At 45.5% G+C, this 26,311-nt stretch overlaps 1 protein-coding gene across 14 annotated transcripts in view; it reads left to right on the forward strand.

Moving 5' to 3' along the window:
* The window catches only part of CELF4 (CUGBP Elav-like family member 4), an 885,136-nt gene that overhangs the window by 282,355 nt on the left and 576,470 nt on the right, over positions 1–26,311 (forward strand). The gene's annotated exons all lie outside the window — the stretch shown is intronic.

Below are 26,311 nucleotides of genomic sequence, written 5' to 3' on the forward strand. Positions count from 1 at the left end.
CTAAAACACACTTCATGAGATGCCTGGAGTGAAAAATACAGTAAGCAGCATATATATTACAGCACATGAAAAGATGGGAGTGGCCTTACCAAGTGTGGGGGGGTCGGTGCTAACCAGGCCAATTCAATCAAGGTGGAAGTGGCCTGTTCTCAACAGTTGAAAAGAAGGAGTGAATATCAACAGAGAGAAAATTACTTTTTGTAAAAACACGCATAGCTAGAACCAACTGCTGGAAGCAGAAGCCAGACAAATTTGAACTAGAAATAAGGCACAGATTTTGAGCAGTGATGATGATTAATTATTGGAACAAATTACCAAGGGGTGTGGTGGATTCCCCAGCTCTGGATGTCTTATGGTTATGGCTAGATATCTTTCGGGAAGAAACACTAGTTATTGGGCACAGTATAGGGGTAACTGGGTGATATTCTATGGCTTTGTGATACGCAGGAGGTCAGACTTGAAGATTTAATGGTCCCAGAATGTATGAATCCGTGAATGAATGAAGTGACTTGATGGGAATAGAGCCTTGTTCTTCTGCCTCTCAGTTCAACGTCCTAGACACTAGACCAACCCACACACCATCCCTTCTCATTTGTAATTTAAGATCTACTTTGTACTAAGAATATGTTTAGGGCCATGTTCCTGTGATACTTTTATATGGGAATCTGAAGAGATTAATGTCCATCTGTGGTGTGTACTGTCAAGCAACTCTGGAGCTTAGCTTTCCAGAAAAAAGCTTTCATGGCAGATAAGGCTTTCACTGGGCAAAACCTTTTCTGTTTCTAAGTGCCTGGGATTTGCACTTTGAAAACCGTCAAATGTCACTGAAATATACATCAGAAAACCGTGCAGATCTGTTAAGATTTCTAATCTTTGTTGGAGAAAATCAACTTTTCAGCACCTACAGAGAAACTAATTCCTGTCTCCTCTCCTTTCAGAAAATCAGACTGTGCAGTGGAAATGCTCCAAGTCGTTGCTATTTAATGACAAATTGATTTGGAGTAACAGTAGCACTAGTTCTGAAGTCATTAAGTGAGGCTCCATCATTCCATCTTGCACAGATGAACTGTAAATAAATGGATGGAGCTGTCACTGCTGATGGGGGGGACACATGGTTGTCAATGAGACCTCTGCCCATTTCCTTCCCACCTTTCCTTTCAAAACTAATAGTCATTGCTTTTCATCCAATTGGTTGCTTTTAATCCAATAGTTGGAGGTTTGGAAGTGTAAGTTTTAGTGGATCAAAAAGCCAGCAGAGACAAGGAGAAAGAAGAATAGCACCATATCAAGCTTTTAATATGTATTGCCTTAGTGAGTGGAGGAGAGTTCAAACATGATGAGACATTTAGCAGCCCCTGGTGTGAGAGACTAGGCCTGAAAGAAAGAAAACAGAGAAGCGTTGTTTGGCACGTGATACCCATTGTGGTCCAGATTGTCTCAGCACCAGTGGTATTGATCCCTAGGTTCAGGTAGGCTTCAAATGACCATGTCTTCCCCCATCGTGATATCCCATTCATTGAAAGCAGCTGGAGATTGCTCTCTCTCTCTCTTCCTGAATTGTGGTACTGCTACCACTGTAGGTCACCAAATACACACTCCGACAAAGGGATTACAGGCAACCTTCCTGACAGATTGGTGCCTATGTTTTGATGACTCCCTGCTGGTGGTGTGTGTGGGGAAAGGTGGTGTGGTCATTTCGCTAGCTGCAGAGACAGTGTGAATGGGATACAGAATCTGCTGGTACCAAGTATCAGAGGGGTAACCATGTTAGTCTATATCCACAAAAACAACGAGGAGTCCGGTAGCACTTTAAAGATTAACAGATTTATTTGGCCATAAGCTTTTGTGAGTGAAAAACCCACTTCTTCACATGCATCTGAAGAAGTGAGGGTTTTTTACCCACGAAAGCTTATGCCCAAATAAATCTGTTAGGGCTGGTCTACACTGGGAAGGGGGTGTGATCGATCTAAGATACGCAACTTCAGCTACGCTATTCGCGTAGCTGAAGTTGAAGTATCTTAGTTTGACTTACCTGGCCATCCTCATGGAGGCATGTCGACTGCCGCAGCTGCCCCGTTGACTCTGCCAAGATGGAGTATGGGCGTCGATTCGGTGATCAATTTATCGCATCTAGAAGAGATGTGATAAATTGATCCCCAATAGATCGATTACTACCCGCCAGTCTGGCGGGTAGTGTAGACATGGCCTTAATCTTTAAGGTGCCACCAGACTCCACTTTGTTTTTGAGTATCTGCTGAGTCACCCAGTCCAATCCAGAGCATGCTGCTGGTGGTTGCTGTTTGTTTGTGATGTGCTAACACTGTGCTTGGTGCTGTACAGTGCACATAATAAGATAACTCTTACTCTGGGGAGCTGATAGTCTATCAGACGAATACTAGGACTTACTGAGAGACCCAGAGGAAAGTGCTGGCCTAAGTGGATCTTTATTATCTAAAGTGAAACAAATTGGTGGGTCTTGGTCTACATCTGCTGGTTATGTAAACAAAAGGCCGATTGCTTTACTTGGCTGACCGGGAGGGAATCTGAGGCATAGGGTCCCCAAGGACAGTGTGGACCTCAGCTACTAACCCCACTGAAAGAGGGAATGGTTCCTTGTTTGTTGCATTAACTCACAAACAGCCTAGAATGTTGCTATCGTTTCTGTTTTTGTCCCTTGCAAATTTCTTATAGTCTCTTGCATGAGAACGAACTGCACAGGATTTGACAGATGCCATATACGCCTGCTTTCTGTATGGCTCTTGCTTATCGCCTGACTTGGGCTACCTCACTGTATTTATCCCAGTAGATTCTTTTTTTTTTTAACACCTTGTAACAGAGTGGATCTCTCCTCAGGCCCTGAAGGGGTTAAAATAGCCCTGGATAAGGGGCTGGGGCTGGAGAAAGCAGCCTTTTAGGCTGGGCTGATTGGGGGAAGTGGCAGCAGCTGGGGCCATGCCCCAAACTGAGCAACAGGCCCTTATATAAGGTAGAGAAGCCAGGAGCACAGACAGTCTCCCTCTGCCTGTAGAGGGAGAAGGGCCTGACTGCTGAGAAACCAGACAAGGTACCTAGTGTGGAGCAGGGCTGGGGAAAGGCAGTGGAGCTGGGGAGCTCCTGCCTGGAAAGCCTCAGGCTGCGGCCTAGGATTAGGCCAGGAGGTACTGGGGTTGTAGGGTGCAACCCAGGGGTAGGCCAAGGCAGCAGGTCCAAACCCCTTTGCTGATGATGAGTGGCTGATACTGCAGTCTGCCCCAGGACGTGGGGCTAGACAATAACTGGCAGTAGCCAATACTGAAGCAAAGCGGAGATAGAGGGTGGGGGGTTCCCAGGAGGGGGAAATCCCAACGAGAAAGGGGTCACTGCCAGAGGGGCAGAACCCCATGTAAAAGGGGCACCGGGTCCAGGGAGGGACACGGGCCCAGTAGCTGAGAACAAGGCGGATCACCGGCCTGCAGAGGGCTCTCTGAACTGGAGTTTGAGCTAACTCCTGAGGATGACCAGTAGGAGGTGCCGCGGGGGTGATGCTGCCCAGTTACACACCCCCTTTATACATTCTTTATTACGGCATGATCCCGTTAGAGCTGCAAATTCCTCCATTCCCTTCTTAGTCAATTCAGCTCTTGTCAAGGGGATGAACTACTTCCTTCTTCAAGAAGATCAGATTATGATGGATGAAATATAGGGGATAATTAAATTAGCAGCGTAATGGCAGTGTAAACCTCAATTAGAAAAATATTTCCATTGTAGGAAAGTTGGCCATAAATTTTAGAAATCATACGTTTTTGTGGCCTTATAATTCTCAGCCTGTGGAATGCTTATCACTCAGTGTTCATACTTGTGGTTTTGTGGGTGAAAGAACATGCTTCCATTGCTAGGAGAACTAATAGGAAAAAATACTCCTCACCTAACCAAGAGATTTGGTATTGCAGTCAACTAAAGTGAAAGGATACAGACTTTATTCTGCCCTCATTCACGCTTATCTGATCCTATTAAAGTCAATATGGTTGTTTTGGTGTAATTGAGGGTGGAGCATTATCCTATATACTGTACCTATCTTTCCTACAGCCCATCTGCGTAATCTCCATTAGATTAAACAAAGGTCTATGCACATCACAAAAACAGGGAATAAAGCAGAGATGGGCAATTTTTGGAAGATTCAGCCGGCATAAGCATTCACCTTCTTCAGATCCTTGCTCTGAAAATCACGTAACAGGCTTTTCCATGAGGATTCCAGTACTTTCTGTCTTCAGCTGGGCTGGAATTAAGTACATGGGTGAATTTTTCTGGTGGTGGGCTGAGGTTTCCACTGCCAACTTCAGCTAAAACCAGGAAGTCAACACATGTATGGAAAAAATTGCAAAGAAACTTGACCTCTGGAAAACGAGTAGATGACAGGGCCGGCTCCAGGCCACAGCACTCCAAGCATGTGCTTGAGGCGGCACGCCACAGGGGGCGCTCTGCCAGTTGCTGTGAGGGCGGCAGGCAGCTCCGGTGGAGCTGCCGCAGGCGTGGCTGTGGACAGTCTGCTGGTCCCGCGGCTCCGGTGGTCCTCCTGCAGACATGCCTGCGGCAGCTCCACCGGAGCTGCCGGACCAGTTGACCGTCCACAGAAACGCCTGCGGGTGGTCCACCGGAGCCGTGGGACCGGCGAACGGCAGATCGCCCCCCGCAGCGTGCCGCCGTGCTTGGGGCGGCGAAATTTATAGAGCCGGCCCTGGTAGATGAAGGCTTGAGTCTGCTCTTACTACATCTAAGTAATGTAATGCTCCCCAAGAATAACCCCTTAACTTTCAGTGGATGTGATAGGCTTTGTACAGGACTTTAGAAACATGCAGTGAGGTACTTAGAAAATGCACCAACTTTGGGGGAAACATTTGCAGTGCTCAGCCATGAATGGTTAGAGGAATCCCTGGTGTTCACTGAAAATTTGGTAGGCTGGCTTCTGTGGTCACAAAGGGTATGTCTACACTGCAATATAAGCCCAGGGTTCAAATTCAGGAGCAAGTCCAACCTCCCTTCTGTCTACACACAAATGCACTAACCCAGGCTCGGACTCAGGGTCCCAGGACCTCTCAGGGGTGGAGGGTCCAAGCCTCAGTCAAGCTGGGACCCAGGGTTTAAGCCCTACTGCTTTACAGTGTAGACCCAGCTCTACTACCCTCAAGCTCTGGGAGTCTGCCAAAAGTATCCCACAATCACATGTGGCCCAACTTTCTTTGCCATCTGGACAGTGATGTTTGGGGGACAGTCAACTTTTCCCACACTGCAGCACAAAGAGTTAGAGCAGCCATATTTTGGGAGGGCATGAGGTCGTCTGGGATATGTATGGTTGGATGTGGGCCTGCATCATCCAATGTAGAAACGGAAGCCCCTGGTTGGGACTCAGGATTCAACAATTCCTAACCTGGGGTTCCAAATGAGCGTAGATGCTCAAGCCCTAGGTTAACAAACCTGGGTCTGCTCACTCGAGTTCTGCAATGCCGGGCTTACATTGCAGTGTGGACATCCCCAAAGTGGGCTTTTTCAGATTACCCTGTCTTCCTTTTGCGAGCACCAAGGTTCCCTCTCCATCTCCGGCAGCAAGAGCTCAGAGCTGAACTCTTGTGCAGCAGCGAAGGGCACCAACCTACCGTCATTGAGCTGTGAGGGCAAATTTCTAAAAACCTGTCCCATGAAGAGCAGCATTCCTCTTGGCTATGAACAATCAAGCCACAGATGATTGAAATCTCAGTACATGGGATACCAGCTTTGGAGGGTTTGGGATTTTTTTGCTTTCAAATCCATGGAGGACAAACCATGCAATAATGATGCTTTGCACTTGTTGGCCATCTGGGGTCACAAAGTACTTCAAAAATGTGCTGATGCTGCTGTGGAAAGAAGTATTATCATGAATATTTTTCAGAAGGGGAACTGAAGCAAAGGGAGGGTGCATGACTCAAGTAGGTCCCACGGCCCATGGTCAGCAGCAGATCCAAGGGTCCTGAGCCCCAGTCCTGTGCTTTAGCCACTAGTCACCACTCCTTCGTTATGTATCATGGGACGTTCTACAGTAGGAAGAAGCAGGTGAATGGGAGCCACTGCCCTTTCTCACATGAGCTCAGTGGTGAGAGACTTGTTAATATCATAGGAGGAGATCTCAAAAAAGATTCAGATTCAATGGCCAAAAATGACCATCTAGTCCTGCGTAACACAGGCCAGAGAATTTCCCCAAAAAGGACTCCCTGACCCTTTTTGCCATCCCTGCAGCCTGTATAACCATACACTGTATGGCCTGGCGTTGCTGGGGATAAGTGTTGCTTGTTCCTCTTATTAGTGTTTATTATCATAACTGCTCATTGTATTGCCCATTATGCTAATGAATTAGACAACAGCCCTAAATGTTTGTTGTTGTATAAAGCTCATTAGTTTCTGAGAGGGGTTCAGTGCAACATGAAGGTTGAGGATCTCAATTGCGGGAATATTACCAATTAAGCCCTATATGAACATGCAATTAGATCGGATGGCATGCTTGATTTACATTGCTTTATGGCTAAGCAGGACAAACAGCGTTGCACTGGTGAAGAGAGACCTGCTCTCCACTCACCCTATCCACCATGGGCAGTGCTACCGCGACCGGGTGGGCAGATGGAAAACAGGCAACGTTAGCAAGGCTGTGGCTCAGCTGCTTGAATTCTCCAGCTGCTGAGACTGAAGCAGCACTACTGTGAGTACATGGTGTGGGGCATTGGAGCTGCTGCTCCGAACTCCTGCTTCTGAGTCTTCCACTATGGAGCAGCCCTGGTCCCTCTTCTCTGTGTCCGTCTGTCCACCTCTCTCTCTTTGGCTCTGTGTGATGCCTCTCCTCAGGGCTGGCAGGTCCACCCCCACATGCCTTGACCCACCACGACAGCTGGAAAATGAGACCAGCCCAGCGATGGTTCAGTTTACAGCCAAATCTGCATCATCATCCTTGTTTGTTCACTTGAGGGAATCTCAATCCCTCTTCCCCTGTAACAGAGGCCTCTCAGGAGGCGAGAGGAGGAGGAGGAGCTCTGCTCTTCTGCAGGATTTCAGGGACATTCTACAGCCATGAGCACACTCCAGTGGTTCACCCTACTCTCATCTGCCTTTTGGTCCTCATTTCCATATAGTGCAATGAGGACCCAAGTAGGCTGGGGTCTTTAGGCTCTGTCAGAATATAAATAACAAGAGAGAGACTATTGGATCAGAAAATGTGTTGCTTTTTTCAGACTCTCGGCTCTAAGCGCTCTCACTTACAGAGTTGTACTACAGTACGGGGAGCTACAGCTGATAGAGGTTTCCATTACAAGGCATTGTTAGATTTTTGGATAGGGGAAGGAATTTGAATCTCCTATCTTTATACTAACGGGGTGATCTATGTTACACTCTTGTTCTGGACTTTCTTCTCAGATTACCGTTGTACTGTCCCCATCGGGATTTCTTTTTCCAATGCAAAAGTTTTGACATCTCTGCTGAAATAACAAAAGCTCAGAAAGCTAGATGGAGAGGAGTATAGCGGCTCCTAGAGAAACAAAGGCGTGAAATAGCTTGGAGATGAGTTAAAGGCTTTAAAAGATCTGTCTGAGTGAAAGGCACAGTACGACAGTCTCCAATGAAAGGGAGTAGTGGGGGTAGTCAGACATCAGAAGCAGACTCTTTTGTTTTGAAGAAAATATTCTTAAGAAAAGCTGTCTGGGAAGGGGGGAGGAAACTCAGCGGGAAGTGTAAAAAGAGAAGAGTTGTAGAGAGGGAAAGAGAGAGGCCTATGCAAGCATGTGTGTGTTTGAGAGTCTCGTCCAATATGGTGCATGGTTGGTTGCATCCCTGAGTGTGGGACAGAGAAAGAGGGAGACACACAGCTTGTGGCCAGGCAACAGTGCAAAGCTTACCTGTATACGGTGCCAATAACATGTTTGCCGCACCGATGGTTTGTCAAGAAACAGACCATTACCTACCTAAACAATCTATCTATCTATCTTTCTTTCTTGTCAATCAAAGATGCAGAATCTTCAGTCCTAGAGGCTGATGTCCCCCCTCATCAAACAAGCATAGCATGGACAGTAACCATGCCAAACTTCCCATGTTGCCCTGGGCAATGTCAGAATCCTGTCTTGGTGGGGCCACGTGTAGCACAGACAGTATATCAATCTGCTTCTCCACACCAATTCACCCTGTCTCTGCTGTGACCCCCAACAAGGTGGCCAGTTACTTAGAACTATTGTGGGTGGTTGGGACGTGCAGTCTGCTCTCCATTAGAAACTGCACTGAAATCCACCAACTCATTCTGGATAGGCCACCTGAACAGATGTCACGTCTCTTGCCGTATTTGCCGATCTAGACTGCAGTTGAACCAGTGATGTACTGGTGAAAGATTCAACAGGAAGTCCGAGGTATCTCAAGTTGAAGACCCATTGTCCCTGGCCCACTTGCTATGTTTCACGTGGTTCTTTTCTCCTAGATTTTATAGAGTTAAGGCCACCATTAGATCATCTACTCCAACATCTTGTGTAACACAGGCCATTAAATTTCACCCAGTCATCCCTGTGGTGAGCCCAGTAACTTGGGTTAGGCCCAAGCATTTCAATCCTCAAGAGACTACACTCTTGTGTGTCACAGGCAGAGAACAGGAGAAACAGGGGTGCAAGAAGAAAAGAGTGGACATGCCACCTTCTTCCTCAGCACAAATGCTATACATGGATGATGGGGGAGGATTGGGTGGTTATTAGTGGGGATGCCTCTTCTTTTTTTTTCCTGTGGCTTAATTAAAAAAGAACTCTCCCTTTCAGTGCTGTGGCTACTGGGTAGTCTGTGCTGCTAGCCCTGCATGCCCTGCTGCCTCCTGATGGAATGAGAGGAGGAGGAGAGGTTCTAACGCAGGCTGTTGAGGCGGGAATTGGCTCTGCAGCACTATGGGAGAACCCTGGCCATTCTGATTTTTCATATTTGTCCGAGAATGCCGTTCCGCCGCATCTCAGCTTTAACCTTCAGTTTAAAAGACAGGGGTGTAGGGGGAGAATAAAGATGTTTAATGGCTAATTTTGCTACAGTGATCTTCATAAGCATAAACTCTGTGGAGGTCATTTACTGTTAGGCAGGTTTTAAATCAAAGTTCTGTCGCCTGCACTTCTGCATGCGGATGAGGGAGGAGGAAAGCGTAACCAAATGGCACCCCCAAGTGCATGCTGTGGGAATCACAACAAGCTCTGCAAAAGAGTCAGGAAAATTTTCATGTCCAAGACCACTAGTATCTTGGAATAAATACGCTGTGGCCAATATTTCAAAAGTGGTCTGATTTCAATACTGGCTGCTCACCAGGAGACACCTTGGGCCAGGTTTTTTTCCCCTAAAGTGCTGAGTCTTGTCTTGATTTGGCGTTGTGCATCTCCCAGCACTTTGGAAAAGCCCAGGCCTGAGGTGTCAAGGGTTCAGAATCAATGACTGGGCTGCAGGCATCTCCATCCTTTTCGGTGCCCTGGTGCAGAGACAGCCAAAATGCTGCTGCTGCTGCCATTCTGGGATGATAGAGTCCAGTAGAGACATGTCCGTCATCACTCCTGACTTGGCTGAAATTTGTTGGTATTTGAAAAGTTTGGTTAACTTAAGGGAGGGGAAGGGGGAAAGTTATTTTTCATTTTCACATGTACCTTCAGGTCTGATTTCTTCATGATACTGGTGCAAGAAGGGGAGAGAATTAGTAGAAAACACCAGAGGTCTGCTTGCTGTATTTCCAGCTGTTCTGCAAATATCTCAAGACAGCCTGAAATCATGGGATTGCATCATTTGGGCTACAGAGGGACCCAAACTGGAACTTTGAGTCCAAACCTATTGGGACCATGCAGCATTCAGATTTGTATCCTCTGAATCCACTTATACCATTCTAGTTCTTGGTCCGATCCCAAACTGGAAAGCTCCAATTTCTTCTGGTTATGAATCAGATGCATGAGACCCACTGTCATCCTCAGATGCTGTCTCGAGATGAGAGGTTGTCTGGCCTCTGTGGTGATTTTTGCAAGTTTTGACCCCAGTATGTCATGAGAATAGCTTGCTAGAGTTTGGTGCTATCTAATCCAAATCCTTCCCCTCATTCAACCTTGAAACCAGTTCCTGTATCCCACCTTGACTTTAATTCAGATCCAAATCCTATCTCCTTGCCACATTTTTATTAAGGTCGCACCTCCAGGACTTTGGGTGCAGAGGCTAACTGGGCCAAACTGCAAGATACTCTCCCTCCTGTAAGCGCAATTGAAGTGATTGGCTAATGCATCAGGGGCAGAGGAGGAGAACAGTCAAAAAGCAGGTTAAGTGATTTTGTTTAATTCAGTCTATAGACAGCGTAATAGCAGACAAGCTCATGATCATAAAGAGTTCTTATTCAATTGAAAGTGTACAACATAATTAACTCTGCTCTTGGGTGTTTGTACGTTTCCCTTTGCCTTCACTAGGTTTCCTGACCTTGCTCAGAATTTGGTACTAAAGATGTTAAATGATGATTTAGATGATTGTTAAAAGGTGACATTAAAAAAATCTCCTCTTGCACACTCATGCTCTCACACACAGTCTGTTGCACAATCTTGTCTGCCTTAGACCAAGCTTTAAGTGAAACTCGCATCAACCATAAAACTGGGCATCTTTTGAGGTTCTTGGTTCACAAGCTATTAGCCAAGGGATATGACTCAGACGACATCACTGGAGGACAAGGACATTATATTATCAGCATCACTAGTGCTGCTCCTTTAAATCTTCCTGTCTGTACATTACATTTTCAGCTGATCTGTTCTCTGTTTATTTTTCGAACATGGTCCTTTCACGTCTTACTCAGCACTCCATCTAACCAACCTACTCTTCCCCTCCCCCTCTTCCAAAGAAACCAGCGCATTCCGATCGAACCAGATTGACAGCTGTGTGACAGATGGATGGACAGAAAGCTGGATCTGACCAAACTCGTTCGCGCTTTAAAAATTGACAATGTGACCAAAGTAGCGGAACGGGGAGAGAGAGACTGGCAAATGGAATAAATGGTCCCTGGAAAGTTTCCGATTAATCTTTGCACTGTCAAGTAATGGCCTGATAATGCAGGAATTTAATGGGAATGACTTCTACTAGTTCACAGGCAACCATTAGTGTGGAGTAAGGCAGGAAACAGTAATGGGCATTGTTCCTTTCTTTGCAAATTGGGAGCATGTTGTTTAAGGTGCAACAACTTCCTCCTTATTCTTTCCTCCCAAATGACAGGTTCACACCTCCCAGCTCTAAGTGATCATAAGAGATACCACTCATTATAGACTGAAGTTCCCTTCTCCCAAAGCACTACCACATAAACCTGCTTTTGGAGAAAAAATTCTCCTGTCCAGCACTATCTATACAAAAAAATAGGAACTTAGTGTTATCCACTGGAGTTCACCCTAAAAGAAAGGATGAATTTTAAAGGGTCAGCAGCACTCTCTCCTGCTGTCCCATTGCTGCTAATGGGTGTGAAAAGTTTGGAGGTTTGATCTAGATCCTTCCCTGAACTCTCCAAAATCCATTGGTTCTAGTATAGGTGAGCTGAAAAACTCATGCGAGCAGATTGTCTCATGAAATATTTCCTGCCTTTAGACCCTGAATTTCTTAACAAAAGGAAGGGAGTCTATAAACCCCATCAAGAAAACCTGATCTTGTGATGTATCTAACCTGACCAAATGAGTCCTGAGACACATATGACCTTTGGGGAAATTTTTTCAGAACCTCCCAAACGTAGAAGTTTCTTCCTTGGCTACTCAGTGTAGTTAATTGCTATGTAGACCATGATGCATGTGATCCGGTGTTGCCTCCCCCTCAGTTAAAAGTGCCATGAAAGAAGGAGAGGGAGAAGCATTCTCAATGATAGTCTCAGGTAGCAGCATCTAAATGGCAGAGATGGTGGGATTTGTAGGTGTTTTAAAACCAGTATTTTGTCATATCTGTGGAGTCATGTCTAGTATTTAGAGGAGAGGACAGGGACCAGGGCTTACACTTTCCAAAGTGGTTAATGATTAAGGGTGCACGACTTGAACTGCCTGATTTTCAGAAAATTCTGAGCACCCACGTTCTGAAAACAACCCTTGATATGTCTCGGGCTTGGCATCCAAACTCGCTGGTCACTTTAAGGCTCAAGATTCTCTGCTACTGACCTTTGCCAAGTCATGTAAATACTCTCTGTGTCAGTTTTCCCAGCCATAACATGGGGATATGCAACAACAGGGTAATTTTGAAGGTTAAGTAATGTTCACCAAGGGTTTTGGAGACCTTTGGGTGAAAGGAGCTACAGCAAATGCAAAGGCCAGGCATCAGAAAGAACTAGAGTTGGTTGAAAATAAGAATTTCCATCCCGTGGGAAGTTCCAATATTTTGATAATCGTCCTGAATTGGTACAAAAAGCCTAAATACCATTTTTCCCCCCAGAATGCAAGTTGGGAGTTGTAGTTCAAGTGCCTCCTACCTCCAGATTAATGTTGAACTGATCAAAAATGAAACATTTCCTTTGTTTCCCCAACAGAAAGTTGAAAATTTTCAGCCAAATTGAAATTTTCCCATTGAAAATTTTGATTTTGCAAGAACCACATTTTCCATTGGAGTGGGAGGGGGAACATGACAGAAAACTCCTCACCCATTCGAGAGACACTCTTTACTCGTTGGCAAATGGACTCTGCTCTCTAATCTCTTTAGGAATCTCTGTCATGCACATTCATTTGGAGAGACAGCCCTATTAGAATTGTCCATTCCCTGAGATTTATCCATTCCCTGTGCGAAAAGGAGGATAGAATTTGGAGGGTGGATTTTGTGCATTGCCACAGCTGAGAACCAGGGCTCCTGAGATCTGCAGAAAAGAGATCCAGACAAAGTCCTCCCGGGGGCTAATGTGGTGGTAGGAGCCATGCTGGGCTTGTCTCAGATTGAAGGCCCTGGTCTGTATATCTTGTATTCAGTGTTTTTGCATAAAGAGTCTAAAGTGTCAGGTCGCTCAGTGGTTAGTTTCCACTGCTGGAGCAAGTCATTGTGCTTTTTGCTCTGTATGTCCCATCTCTTGCTGAGGGGCTGATTGCAAAGCATGCTGGGATGGAGAGGAAGAGGAGGAAGGAGATGTTTAGTGCAAAATCAGGAGTGAAGTGATGAGCAGAAGTGATGCATTGGCGGAACGCTGCGTGTTATACCACCAGCCTGGTACAGACTGAAGCACCCCAGGACTAAATGATGCTAAATGATTGACTCACCTTCATGTCAGCAGGAAGGGGGACTGACTGGGGAGGGTGCAGGGGCTGGGAGAGGGTAGTCCAGAGCGCAGTCACATCAGTGCAGCTGCCGTGCTGGGGGAGGGAGGATATAGGGGGAGGAAGGAAGCTCATTATGACTGATAAATAGAGGGCAATGTCATTGCGTTCACCTTTTTCACGGTCCCCTCTTTCCAGCTGTGTAATTAATTAATGGATTGGAAGTGCTTAGTTTTCAGTGATCTACAGGTTGACCTTGCACCTTCCTTGACTTGTCTGCGATTGTTATCAAGAGGCCCAGCTTGAAGTGTCTTGTCCTGCTTTCCACCTCAGCACCCTGCCCCGGAGATGGAGAGAATGGGCTGGATTCTTCATTGCCCTATGACTTGTGCAGCCCCGTTGCAGAGTGGCTGTAAGCTACCAGTCCGATTGACTTTGCACTGATGTCTATATCGACCCAAGGTGCAGGGAGGTGGATAAGTTGGCCCTGTATGGGCGGAGAACAGCATGAGGATGACTCAGATTGCTTACTTGGCTGGATGTAGCTTACTTCCAAGCTACTTTCTCCATTGCCACAGTATAGTTTTCCCTGAAACTCATGCACACACTCACATAATCACTGGAGCAAAAGGGTGATCCAGAGGTTGAAGAATTGCCTTGCGGGTTAGGCACTGGCCTGGGACTCAGGGACCTGGGTTTACTCTCACCTCTACTACAGACTTACTCTGTGATCCTGGGCAAGATAGGGTTTTTTTTTCTGCTGTGCCTCAGTTTCCCTGCCTGTAAAATGAGGGGAAACAATATTTCTCTGCCTCCCAGAATAAACTCATTGATGATGGATACTGTTGGGATGGGGCTACATAAATACTTAGAGAAAACTGTAGCTATTTAACAGAATTCCAGGTAGTCCTGGGGAGTGCAAATCCTCAGCCAGAAGGTAGAGCCCTGTGCGGGATTGTTCTTCAATCCCACCCCCACCTGCTCCTGCTAACATGACAGTGGGTCCAATGGGACCCACAGGATCCCAGTCCCATGTAGGACTCTGCCATGTTTAATGGCATTAGGCAGTTTTGCAAAATTCTCATCCACTCACCACTCTTTGTAATCAGTAAATAAAATATCATTATTATTATTATTTATTATTTATTTACAATCAAATAGGTGAAGGGCTGGGGACACAAATGTGGTGGCCTGGCTGGGAAACCTCCATGGCAATTTTGAAACCAGGCTTAGGCCATTGAGAAAAGCAAGACAGAAACAATTCTTTTGCCTCTGGTTCGCTGGCGTGAATCTGACACAAGTCAGTAGAGACCAGGACTGCACGTTGGCTGCTGAGCTTTTTGAAAATCTGACCTCACCATACGTGTCACAATCTAGATGCCCAAATAGAAGCAGAGCAATTTTGGAAAATCTGTTCCCCAGGTTGGGGGTGGTGAGCACATGAAAACCTGATCTTTGTTGTCTCCAGTCTTGTCTGTGAGGCTGCTAGAACAATCTCTACATACAAAAATTCCCAGCACCAACTACCCCAAGGCTGCCGGATGCCTTAATAAATGACATAAACAAACTACAGCAAATGAACAAACTGCAACCAACCCTTCCTTGCACAAGGGATCTTTATTCAACTGAGGAGCCCCATGGAAGACAATGAGACTGCAGTATGCGCAGTACAAGATTACTTGAGTGAGTTGCAAGATTGAGCCCTCAAATGGGAAACCAGATTTTCAATCCAGGGTTCATCTCTAAGGATTGGCGTTAACTTTTCAAAAGGCCTCAGTTGTCATTTAGCCCCTGAAATAAAAGCCAGATTTTCAAGGAGGGGAGCAGCTGTCACTGGGAAATGGCCGGGTTCTCTAAAGACCGCAGCCTGTGTTCTCTGAAGTCTAACCAGAACCTAAACTCTATGGAGAATCCAGCCCCTCAGGCGATTCTAACCATGGCAAGAACCAATCTGCCTACAAAAGGAAAGCAACCGAAAAGCCAAAGCGAGTTTCAGAGAGTGATTTCCTTCTGGTTCTGTCTTAGCTGCTTGCAATTATGGAGCTCCGGTATCTTGAGGGAAAGCATTTGATAGACACAATCTCTCCCTCCCCCATTTCCATTCGGTCTCCTTGCGCGGTTCTTCACAGCCCCATTAGATACGTTCTTATTGCTCCGCTCCAAATCTGCATCAGCATTTCAGATCAAACTTTGGGCCACCGTCGTGACAGCCTTTAAAGGGATACGGCACGCTGTTCCTTCGTCTCCTCTCCTCCTCTGGAGAGCAAAGACAAACCAGAAGAAGGATATTAATGTGCAAATTAGCGCAACCTGACTGGCTCCAGATTGCTACTTAGAATTTGCATATTAATAAATGTTTTTGTGACAGCATTTAGCAAATCAAAAAAGACAGAGTTTAAAAAAAAAAGACAAGATTTTTAAGCTTTTCCCTTATATTTCCCTATGTTCCTACTCCCACCCTCCCAAATCTATCCATATCTGCTTATACCATATCCATATGTGCTTAAGCTGCATATGTATAGGTCAATGCATATAAATCTGCCCAGCGCTTGACAGATGTGAGCTTTTGCAGAACAGCCCTGCATGAAGACGGACGAACAGCTCTGTGCTGGCAGGAGTTCAGCAGATTTGATTTTGAGTGTGTGCATTTGAATGAGGGGTGTGTGTGTGGAGGGAGGAGGTGTATAGGAACTGGACATTTTTCCCTCTCTTTCAAATCTTTTCCAATAGGCGCTTTTATCCTGTTCAACTGAATAAACTAGGACTCTTGGAACTGTGATCTTGATGGACGTGAGCCTTTTCCGAGCTGCGCTGGAAAAATGGAGATAGTGTAAACCTCCAGGGCATATGGGCTTAGCAGAATCAGTGAAAAGAGTTATTTCCCAGTGTGCTGAATAATGCATTCTTCTGAATTCCTTACTTCTCCCTTTCTGTCTTTCTCTTTTCCTCCTTTTTCTTCAGATGCTTAGTGTAGCAAATGCAGATGGCCTTCCCAGGCTCTTCGCCATCCCAGGAAAGTTGCGATCAAAACCTTTCCCAGCTGATGGACTTTTTAACTGTCTCACGGGCACGTGGTTAGAAAATGAAAAAGTCAGATACATAAACAGGGCAACTCATACATAACCGCCCCACTAAGGATATATTCCCCTTCTCGGTTAATTACTTGTCACATCTGTCTTGGGGGAGAGCAAGCTGGCTGATCGCCAGACACTTTTATTTCAGGAATCTCTGCCGTGCATGTTCGTTCAGAGGGACTCAGCCCTAGGAGATTTGTCTTCCCGATTAACTTTCATGTATCTGTATTTAAAAACAACAGCAGCTAAAAAACAACTTGGAATTCTCTCCCATTCTCCCAGTGCAAACCACTAGAGCCCTCGCTGCCTCCTGCACATTGCAGGTGCTTTTATCTGGAGATTCAGGTATTTACCTGGTCTCAGAGATGCCGGGTACCCACAACTCCAGCGGAAGCCGATGGGAGCAGTGAGTGCTCTCTGCACCGTTGCAAATCCAGCTGCGGCTGTCTTCACACACTAAGAAACTGAATAAAAATGAAAAACCCCTTTGGAATTTGTTCCCCCATCCCGCTTGTATCAGGTTGGTATGATCAGTCAGGACTTGTATCTCCATTTAGCACCAGAAGATATCACTGAGCAGCATTCTCAGGTCCTCACATTCTCTGTTTCTCCTCAGAGCCTCGCTGGTGGCATTGGCGTGTGGGAGGGGAGGAGATTGGCCGAGATATGTTATTCTCAGGAGAACGATCGGTTCAATGAGCCATAATAGGATGGAACCGTTTTTAATCCCAGGTCACTGTTTGGAATCAAGAACAAGCTGGACCTAAACTGCAGGGTTTGGGTCGGGATCCCAAGTGCTCCAAATCTCCGGGGGGTGCTAATGTGGAAATTGTGGTTCAACTTATTACAACAATAGGGGGCATCCGTGGGCTCAGCCACTACAAAGTTCAGGGGGACTTGCGGCCTACATTTTGATGCAAACCCATCTCTAAGTGCTGATCAAAAGTTGTTCGGTGTCCCACGTGGAATAAATGTGGTGCTCTCAGTCTATTTCCCAGGGAACAAGGCTGGCAGCGCCAGGCATCACTGAGACTCTGTTACATTGACCATTTGCTCCAAAAAGCCCACTCCACCATAAAATTGTTCCATAAACCACTGCTGAGCCTGGCACAGCCCATGGGCAGCTCTTGCTGCCGGTGTACACATCCTGTGAATAAATGGCTGCCATTGGTCTCCAGGGCTGTCAATCTGGCTTCATCTTTCACCACCACTAAATTCACCCTAAAATCATTGTTTAAAAAGGGCTACGCAAGGGAGCGGGAAAGCCACGGCCACCCATGATTTCTCAACCAAAGAAATCTCTGTGCATATGAAACACGTTGCAGTGGGGGCTCAAGACCAGCTTCCACCTATTGTGGGGGATTTAATTAGGGGTTGAGCACTGACACATTCACTAACCTGGATCCAGATCATGCCTCATAGATCCACATGATGAGTGGAACCATGTCCCCTAGCCCTAGAAACCTTATGGTGGATCCAGACTTGTGTAAGAAGTGGCCGAGCAGTGAAACTGGCAAGGACACAAGCATTCTCTCCCTCCAAGGTCCTCATGTGGCCTGTCTTATCTGAGCACCTCACCGTGGCGTATTGAAAACTGCATTAAAAAGTGAAGCTGTCGCTTTAGTCTGTAAAGGGTTCCCTGGTGCGGCGTTTAGGCTAGGGAGCTCTGCAGTGAAGCATCAGATCTGTCTCTTTCAGCAGGCAGTCTGCAAAGAGCCAGCCTAGAGTAAGGTGGGATGAGTTGTTTCTCTCTGTGTTAGAGCGCAGCCTGCTTGGTGTGTCTCTTCGGGACTGGGCCGTGGATGGTCTGACCTAGAGGTCGGAGCTGGAACCAGCAGCTGGGACATGGAGCCAAGGGTCGGAACCAGAGTCAGAGGCTGGATGCCAGGGCCAAGGGTCAGGACTGAAGTTGGAGGCAGGGGTCAGGAACCCGGCAGGAAGCCAGGAACCAGGACAAGGCAGGGAAGCAGGGCTCAGGAGTCAGGCCAACAGGCCGGGTCTGATGTAACAGCCAGCTGCTCACCCACTTTTATGGACAACTTCCTGTGTCTCTTTCTGGCATAAATTGCGCAGACGGAACAATCAGTGGGGCCGGGCGCTGCTCCAGGGTGGGGCTGGGGCTTCTTAACCCGCTCACCTCACTCCATACTAGACAGCAGCTGGAACAGAACAGTAGCCTGCAGACACAGGTTAAAGACCTGTGGATCCTCACCCTGTCCCTTCTTTGGGGGTTTTGCGGGTTAGGATTGTGAATTAGTTCCATTGCAACCTTCCAGTAAGAGTATTTTCACCTGACTTCTTTGTGGGTATGCCGTGATCGTAATACTCACCATCTGCCGTGTGTTGATCCTCCCAACTCCCCTGGCATAGGGGGCTGTTTATCCCCATTTGACAGATGGCACACAGAGAGACTAACTGAGCTGCCCAAGGTCACACAAGGAATTGAACTGAGGTCTTCTGCGTCTTTAGCTACTTAGAGCCTCCTTCCTCCAAGCAACCTATAGGAAATCTGTAATAATACTGAATAGAGACTGAGGCTATGTTTACATTAGAGCTTATGATGTTCTAACTTATGTCACTCAGGGGTATGAATAAAACACACCCCGAGTGACATACATTATGCCAGCATAAGCATTCGTGTGCACAATGCTACATCAGTGGGAGAACTTCTCAGCTTCTGTCACTCGCAGGGGTGTGTTTTTATGCTGACAGGAGAGCTCTCTCCCATCAGCATGCAGTGTCTTCACCACACGCGCTGCAGCATTTTACCTGTAGACAGCAACCACAGGGATGGTGCTACTTTCCAGGGGGTTCCTAGAAGAGAGGACCTCATTTTCTTGCAGACACTGAGGGCAGGAGGGACAGAGGGGAGTTAGCTGGCCCCTGGGTAAGCATTAGGACGGCGTGTCTTTTCTCTTCCTCCATTAACAAAACAGAGATTTAAAAGAAGCATAGCGGAAGCACAGACACCACTGGGGCCATACACCAGTGAGTTTGCTGGCAAGAGTGAAGCCGCCGTGTCTCTGCAATGTTTGTGTCAGGATTATCTGACTCCCAGTCAAGCTGCAAACAAGCCTGATGTCTTCTGTCAATAGCAGCGCGTGATCTGAGAATCACAATTTCTTCTGAAAGGAAGTTTGGGAGCTCGTCCAGTAAAAGAAGGGTTGGGGAGGCTGAATTCTTAGACTCATTGGAGTTGGGTAATGAGAGAGCCTAAACTATGATCCAATCTAGTGCCTATCCCTGAGGCCAATGCAAGACTGTCCCCTAACATCCATTTTCTAGTGCTTTGTTCAGTCTAATTTTTAATGTCTCAACTGAAGGAGCATCCATGATGTTCCTTGAGAGGCTATTTACAACCAGATTCATCTCACTGTCTATATTTTATCTTTCTTAATTTCATCCCATTACTTCCAGTTATATTCCTGCATTAGCCTAACTGATTCTATAGCTGCTCAGTTCTGAGCATCTCCTTGAGTGAGAGCTTTTGCTGTCAGTATGTGCAATGACACTGCTTCCATCCGAGGATCTGAAGGCATTTCCCCCTGCTTGAGAGGCAGATCTGTAGCATTATCCCCAAGTAGAGCAGTCGAATTGCTGCCACCAACTTCTTCCCCATCGTTGGAGTATCCCCAGATGGTTTTGAAGTCACCTATAATGACAGCCTAGGGAGGTTGTGGAATCTCCATCACTGGAGATTTTTCAAGAGCAGGTTAGACAAACACCTGTCAGGAATGGTCTAGATCATAGAATCATAGACTCTCAGGGTTGGAAGGGACCTCAGGAGGTCATCTAGTCCAACCCCCTGCTCAAAGCAGGACCAATCCCCAACTAAATCAAGATAATACTTAGTCCTGCCATGAGTGCAGGAGACTGGACTAGAGGACTCTTCGAGGCTCAATTCCAGTTCTGTGATTCTGTAATAAAGCAGTTTTTCCTGGTAGGGAAAAGTTGGTTGGCAGTGCAAACTGTTCACCCGGTGGTTTGTAAACAGAAACTATTACTATTTGAGTTCAACCATTCTAAGTTCCATTGCACCAGGGTGTTTCATAGCAGTGTTTTTCACCAGTCTTTTGTCACATACAAGTGTCATGCAGCTGTAGATGTTACTCTTAATGTCTGCAACAATATGCACATGCTAGGAATGTTTGGTGCTGTTCTCTCTGCATGTGTCCATTGAAAGCACATGATGTCTGCTTTCCTGCCAGATAGACTGTCCATCTTCTTTGCAGAAAATCCCCTCACAATGAAACTAACAATTTTTAGTGCCATCTTTGGCTGAGCCCCTTAAAGGGGCTCTTTATGTCAACATCTATGTCTGTCTTCTGTTGCAGTCTTGGTGTGTATTGTCAGATTTGTTCTGTCCCATGGCTAAGTACAATGGCAGATTAACAAGGGTCACCCCAGGAATGAATCTTACACAACCCTGATGAACAACTTCAAGGACAAATGTTCCTTCCAGTGTGCATGGTGGAACAAAGTGTATAAACCCAACCTAGCCTCTGTCACCTCTGAAAATGCAGGCAGCTTCAGAAGGGAGGTCATGGCAGTAATCCCAAGATCACAGCATTGGCCACTGTTGGAAGACAGGATGTTGGGCTTGACAGACCTTTGGTCTGACTCAGTATGGCCGTTCTTATGTTCTTATAGACAGTATAAAGGACCAGAAGTGAATAGGGTGCAACCCAGTCTTGCATTGGGCTAATTTTTGGAAGCTGACATTGCCTGGCAAACTCATGTCTTGTTCGTCCCCTGCACATATCCCTCAGCTGGAGGGGAGATGGAGTAGGCTACCATGGACCGTGGTCATGTTTGCAGTGCATCCCATTGGGGGACGTTCTTCCTGGATTTGCTGAAAGCAGTATTCAAGCTATTAAAGTCCTTCACAGCAAGAGCTTGTGGTTTCTATCTCTGTGCGGCAGGGCCTGAGCTCTCTTATTTGTTATGTCATGTCTTCTGAGTTGTCATGCCTGCAGAAGGTTCTTGATGAGAGAAGGGAAGCTCTCTGTATTCATTAATTCATTTTTTTTCTTTTGCTGTGATTTAATGCATGATTACAGTGGGGGCGAATGAGGAAACCAGCAAGGACGATCTATAGTTACAGCAACAGTACAAACCCACAGTCACAATCTTCCCAACTTCCCTCCTCCCACCCCCACCCAGTGTGCATCTCTCTCTTGCCTCTCTCTAGTGTTCGTCAATAAATATTCAATTAATGTTTTCATATGATAAAGATCTATGGGTGCCAGATAAGCACATTCTAGCAGGATGAATGGTGCTGCTCAGTCTTGCGGCTAATTCTATGCAGATGCAGAAAGTCTGCTGGAAGTGACTTTACAAAATAGAGTGTTCAGGGATCCCTGTTTTATTTTTTAATGCAGATGAGACTTTAAAAGCCTCTATTTTCGACAATTAATTTTATGTACTATTCTTCTCAATTATTTATGTTCCCTGGATGATAAATGTGCAGGAGGGGTGGGGGGAAAAGCAGATCTTTTCCTCTTTATTTATTAATTTTAGACCTGACTCATGTGGTAAGCGGATTAAAGCCCTCTATCAAGTGGCAGGAGATTGGTTTATTACCAACATGGTTCAGTGGATAGAGAGCAAGATGGGCAGATTGAGTTCTAGTCAGTTCTTTGTCACTGATTTCTTGTGTGTCATTTGGCAAATCACTTAATTCCTTGCATCTTGCTTTCCCTACCTGCAGGATGAGAATGCTTATTTGCCTTAGAGAAATGCAGATGAAAAGTTCACATGGGCCCAAGTTTTCTGCTGGTGTATGGAGGCTCACCTGTCTTGAGTTAAGTGTGGTTTCACCCACTTGTATCAGCCCACATAGAAGCAGCATTCACCATTCTCACAGACTGTGCAGCCAGCCAGCTGACCGGTTGGCTAGAAAAAAAGCAATTTATTTTTAAGTGTGTGCATAGGGGTGAAGAGTGTTAAATTTCATGCCACTTTGGTATTGTCCTGAAGTGTACCCCAGGAGAAGAACCAACTTTCCCAGTAACTCTGAGCCAGCCTAAATCAGTGGGTACTTGACACCAAAGTTGAGTGAATATTTTTTGGCTGAAAACTTTTAAATTTTTTTGCAAAAAATGCAAATTCAGTTCAGCTGCAACATTTTGCAAATTTTTGTCAAATTTACCAAATTGCTTCAACTGGAAAAAGCCTCCAAAAATACTGAAAAAAAAATGAAAAAAAAATTTATGATCTGAAAAAAAAACTTGTTTCAAATTTTCATTCCATTTTATTTCAATAAATTTTTTTTTAGGAAACAGTCCCATATCAAAACAGAAACATGAAGTGTTTCATTCAATTCAGAGCAATTTTTTTCAACTTCTCGGGGGTCTGAGAATTTCAAAAAAAAATAATTTTGGATTGATCCAAAATAATTTTCAAAAGATTTTTTGAGACTGCCAGTGGACAGAAAAAACAGTTATTCATTTAACTCTCCTTGAAACCACTTGGGGAAGTCTGATCCTCCGGGATTTCCATCCCATTGCTGAGACTTTTGGAGATTCAACTGGGATGGTCCTTGGGGCCTTTGAGAAATTGGTTCTAAAGATGGATTGGAACTTCTTTGGTCTGCCATAAACATTTGACTGTAAAGTCACAAGAGCAAGCTTGTTTGGCTGGAAATATCAAAAAAACAGCCACCACGGTTAAGATATGTCAGTGTTGCCAATCTCTGCTGTGAAAAGGAAGGTCGGAGGGATGTAAAATGAAAAAATAATGAAAGGATGTGAAGGGAGTTAGATACTGAATACTTTGATCCTGCAAAATATCAGCTTGGGTTTGAAGTTTGATGGGTTCTTATAGCTTCATAAGGCTAGTAAGGACTGTTGGGATCATCTAGTCTGACTTTATGCATAATACACACCATCGCATTTTATCCCATCATTCCTGCCTCAAGCCAATAACTTGTGGTTGAAGGAGAGCATCTTGTTTTCTCCCAGCTGGTTTGCCGAGCCCTAGGTTGCTTTCTTAGGAATCCTGTAGCCAGAAGGAATGTGTGAACCTGCTGAGTACAGCAACAAGCTGTAGTGTGGACACACAGAATCTTTTCTGTAAATGGCAAAAGGTTTCTTTCAGCCTCTAATTTGCAGTGTCAGAGTTACCCATTATCAAGACAATTAAATGTAAAGAGACTGCAGTAAATGCTAGCGCACAGAAGACATCAAGAATCATTAAAATGTAATTGGAAGCAAAGCTTAATGAAGTAAAAGGAAAAAAATACCCAGCATCCTTTTAGGTTCCTTTCCTCCCTTCCCCTACTCACTTTGTCTGAGCTAGCAGCAACTGTATTAAACAATAATACTACTCATAATTTGTAAGACCATTTGATTAGCTGTTCTTTGCAACGGCTAGAAGGCCTGCCAAGACTCAGGGAAGCTTTGATGTGAGGGGTTGTCATGGTATAATTCCCCACTCTGAACCTTAGCGTCCAAAAGATGGGGTACCAGCATGAATTCCTCTACACTCAATTACCAGCTTAGTACTTGTAGCGCTGCCACCAACCAGGAATTCCAGTTCCTGGTACTCTCTGGTCCCCCCAAAACCTTGCCCGGGGACCCCCAAAACCCAGTCCCTTTGGATCTTAACACAAGGAAAGTAAACCCTTTCCCTCACCGTTGCCTCTCCCAGGCTTCCCCTCCCTGGGTTACCCTGGAAGATCACTGTGATTCAAACTCCTTGAATCTTAAAACAGAGAGGAAAATCCACCTTCCTCCCTCCTCCTCTCTCCCCCTCCCAGACTCTCCCTGAGAGAGAAAGTAATCCTAACACAGAGAGAAATTAACCTTTCTCTCCCCCTGCCCTCCTTTCTCCCCACCAATTCCCTGGTGGATCCAGACCCAGTCCCCTGGGGTCTCACCAGAATAAAAAAACAATCAGGTTCTTTAACAAGAAAAGTTTTTAATTAAAGAAAGAAAAAACAGTAAAAATTATCTTTGTAAATTTAAGATGGAATATGTTACAGGGTCTTTCAGCTATAGACACTGGGAATACCCTCCCAGCCTAAGTATAAAAGTACAAATTAAAATCCTTTCAGCAAAATACACATTTGAACTCCTCCCAGCCAAATATACATTTGCAAATAAAGAAAACAAACATAAGCCTAACTCGCCTTATCACCTAGTACTTACTATTTTGAATCTATAAGAACCTGTATCAGGGAGATTGGAGAGAAACTTGGTTGCACATCTGGTCACTCTCGGAACCCAGAGAGAACAACAACCAAAAACTAACAGCACGCACACAAACTTCCCTCCCTCAAGATTTGAAAGTATCCTGTCCCCTGATTGGTCCTCTGGTCAGGTGACAGCCAGGTTCACTGATCTTGTTAACACTTTAGAGGCAAAAGAGATATGAAGTACTTCTGTTCTATTAACTCTTACTTATCTGTTTATGACAGGGGTCAATGACACCCACAGACTGTAAAGGCAAAGTGTGAATTCCCTGCCTTAATCCAGTCTTAGAGTTTACCATTGGAGGTGACCAGGTCTCCCTTTCTTCATCCAGAGTTCACACATGAAAACAGCTTCCTTCAGCAGCTTTGCGCTGATGGCGAGGCTGTGCCAGGCTTGGAAGAGTAAATTCCTCTGTTCCCCTCTGCCAAGAAACTCAAACACAATGAGGGCAAAAACCCCAAAGCAGAGAGGCTGGCAGAATCCACTCGTACCTCAGGGCCAAGGAAGTAAAAACCGGGTCTCTGCTAGGAATGTGATTGGTAAATGTAACGTTTACAGAATAGGTAACGGCTCAATAAGCAGGTGGGCTGGCTTCCCAGATCCTTGAGGGATGCTCATGGCAGAGCATCTACAGTTTGGTTGATACCACTGTGATATGAACTGCTAGCACTCCTTGGAGAGGGAGCTGTTCTGTCATTTCTCTGTGGGGAGTTTGATGAAACCAAGCTTGGATCCAACTTCTGTTTTGCCTGAGTCACTAGACCTTGTTGGGGGATGGTCGGGGAAAAGATACAGGCCATTAAGTCTGAGCACTCCATGCTCTCAGCCATATACTCCTATGCAGAGCTGCACTTTTCAGGTGTGCAGAGTTATTCTCATGAAAGACCCATGCAGAACGAGGCAAAAATTCATTGCCAAATCCTGTCAAAGGCTTTTGGTCTTGCTCAGCCCAGATGCACTCAGGGTGGCCAATCTGTACCAGCCTTGAGCAAAAGAGGGACAGATTCATGGTGTTGTTTCAAAACTCAGGTTAAAACTCCTTGGGTCTAGATCTGTATCTTCCCAAGGAGCAGAACAAACCCAAGCTCAAAACATGCCTTGAATTTTGGCTTCAAAATGAAGATTTGAATCCTAAGGATCCCAAACTTCAGAATGTTCAGAATGTTCATCCTATTACACAGTCTTGAGATGCAAATGCAGAGCAGAACTTACTAACAGAAGGTTCAGATCCATCCCTAATGAAAACCATGCAAAGTTCATGGCTTTGACACAAAATGAAGTCAAATATGGCAGTTTTGATTGAGACTATTTTTAGAGAGGAAATGTGGTCTGGTAGCTAGGGCATTGGTCTGAAGCTAAAGAGAGCTGGGTTCTAATCTTGTCTCAGACTGTGAACTTTGGTGATCATTCTGGGTAAAATTTTCAAAAGCATATAAGTGACTTAGGAGCCTAAATTCTATTCTCAAAAGTGATTCAGGCACTTTGCAGCCCAAGTCTTATGGGAAGTCAATGGGTCTTAGGCTCTTAAACATGTAAGGGTATGCCTATGCTGCAAAAAAACCCAAAGCAGTGAGTCTCAGAGCCAAGGTCTACAGACCTGGGCTCGTGGTATGGAGCTGAAAACAGCAGTATAGGAGGGGCTCAGAGCCCAAGTGGGAACATCTACCCTGCTATTTTCAGCCATGTAGCACGAGCCCAAGTTTGTAGACCCAGGTCTCTGAGACTCACTGTTGCAAACCTTTGTTTGCAGCCTTGATGTATTCCCTATCCCTTTTAAAAATTGGACTTAAGCACCATTAAACATTTTATCCTTCAC

Source organism: Gopherus evgoodei, chromosome 6 (genome assembly GCF_007399415.2).
Source record: "Gopherus evgoodei ecotype Sinaloan lineage chromosome 6, rGopEvg1_v1.p, whole genome shotgun sequence".
NCBI classification, from domain to species: domain Eukaryota; kingdom Metazoa; phylum Chordata; order Testudines; family Testudinidae; genus Gopherus; species Gopherus evgoodei.